We start from the raw sequence: 2,603 nt of genomic DNA on the forward strand, positions 1-2,603 counted from the left end.
TTTACTTTTCAACTTTAGTCGGCCTATGATGCCTACTGGGTACCGGTTGTTTTGGTACTCATGCTACGCTCTGCATCTATTTCGTGATGCAGGTCCGGGCACTAGTAGCCAGCGTTGATCGAGCTTGGAGCAGACTGATCCGGAGACGGGAGTGAGCACACGACGTTTTGTACTATTTCAGTCTCCATATGTATATATAGACTTGTCTTTTACCTTTCGAGACAGTCCAGTCTCTGTTGTCCACTTTTGGGACTTGTACTCATTTTGTTAGTAGATCTGTACTAGTGACTTCCAGGTTCTGGGAGAGATTTTTATTTGTATATATGCTTTTGGTTTGCTTCCGCCTGTTTATATTGTTATTTGCCTACTCTTGTTTAGTTTCTACCCTCAGACCCATTACTTATTGTTCCGGGTTACGGGTTGGTTTACCTACTGGTGGGTTATAGTAGGTGTCATCACGACTTGAGAAATAGGGTCGTGACACATTATTACTTGAGATAATATTTTTTTGTCTTTTATTGGATGTAGTCAAAAAAAAAATGAGGAGATCTAATTTTCATGAAAAAAACATTTTCCTTTCTATTTTTTGTTTTTGTTTTTTTTTGGATGTAGACAAAAAAAAATTGGTTTTCTTATACTTTGTTAGATCATCTAATTACATATCTATGAAATAAAATTACCTCAAAACATTTTATTCTATTATGTTTTGCTTTAATAGTATCCAATATATATATATATATATATATATATATATTCAATATTTATTTGTTTCTGACAAGTCATAAATAAATTGGAATAGTTTTTAGAAATATATTCTTTAGGATCTTCTCTAGTTTTTAGTAATCCAATTACAAAAAATAAAATACTATGTATAGCTTTTTATGTAACCAATCTAGTTAAGATTGCACACATCATTTATAATATAAGTTGATTAATATGTGTTATTTGAAAAATTAAAGTGCAGAAATATAACATGAAAATTCATAGTTGAATTTGAATAACAAACAAACATATCCAAATGATACCTTTGTGTACAATATTTTTTTCATAATTTTCACTGATTTCAAATTGCATGGGTATATGTAGTTACAGAAGTTATGGCTCCTGCGGCAATGTCAATGCTATCCAAAGAAAAAAAAAATTGATGCAATGATAATCAATGTCATTTCACCGGATTCACATTACTTTGAGCTCCTGGCACAAGTTGTAGCCTTGAACATCATCGTAGTCGGTAAGTATTTATAATTCTAGCTTCTACTTATTGTTATAGACGGTAAAGTAAGTTATTTTAATTAATACAATATAAAAAAATAATTAGCTATAAAATCCATCTTAATCTATTTTAAAATAGTATGTAGCTAAATAATTTTTTTATAATCCACATGTTAAATAAGATTAGCGATTACTTTTATTATTAAGCGACTTAAATCATCCATATAGTGGTTATTTTGTAAAATTATTGTTACGCTGAGCAAAATTCAGATGGTATCCATGAAATTAAATAGTCACATAATGTTTCAATGAATATGACATGTATCTCTTTTTTACGTTTTATTGTTGTAGATGAAAGCTATCCGTTGTTAGTTCTTTTTTGTTATAGTTATATGATAAACATTTATTTTGTAACAATAATCTTGTCATAATAAATAAAATTTAGTAAATATATGTGAAATTAACTATTTGCATAATGTCTAGTAATATTATTCAATTTTAATTGTTAGATTCTTGATATAATTATGCAGTTGTCTATGATGAACTCAATGAATTCTTAGTGAAGAAAGCTTTGGACAATGGAGCTTACATTTGCTCGAAGAAGCCACTTGTCGAGAAAACTGTGACATTCTTGTGGAAATTTGTATGGAGGGAGAAAATACAAAGAGAGAAATCAATAAAAAGAGTAGAAACAAAGGGAGAGATCATATCAATGTTGGAGATGAAGAACGAGATCAAGAGAAGAATATGCTTATTAATACCGAGGAACAAAGCAGTAATAACAATGTTGTATCAAATGGAAAACATAAGTTGAGGAGGAAGAGAGGCCGAAAAAGCACAAAAGAGATTAATGAAGGAAATAAGACTATTATGCGTAAGATCTGCTTAAAATGGACTGATGATCTTCGTGTCAAATTCACAGAAGTTGTGGAACAACTTGGTGACGGAAGTAAGTTGACTCACTAGTATATATATATATAAAGTAAGAATTTACACTTATAGCTAACATCAATCTGTTTGGAATTAAGGAGTAGTAATTATTGTATTTATATATATCTCAGCTTGATAAAGGAATACTGAAATATTGATTAAATTAATTTTACATTCTAATAAAACATGTAGGATGTTTTCCGTCAGCCATCCGTGAAGTGATGAATATGCCAGGTCTTACCATTAAGCAAATTTCAAGTCGTCTTCAGGTACATTATCCTTACAAAAATTTAAGTTGTAAATTATGTATGATTTTAATTTTAATTTTTATCAAAATCATTTATCAGATAAAATAATGATTTTACATCACTTCCACCAATAAATGTTTGGAAATTATTCTCGTCTTTATTCTAATTTTTTTAATCAAAACTTCTATTGCATGCTTAGATATAGAAGTTATT

This window comes from Solanum stenotomum, unplaced genomic scaffold (assembly GCF_019186545.1).
Source record: "Solanum stenotomum isolate F172 unplaced genomic scaffold, ASM1918654v1 scaffold32769, whole genome shotgun sequence".
NCBI lineage: Eukaryota > Viridiplantae > Streptophyta > Magnoliopsida > Solanales > Solanaceae > Solanum > Solanum stenotomum.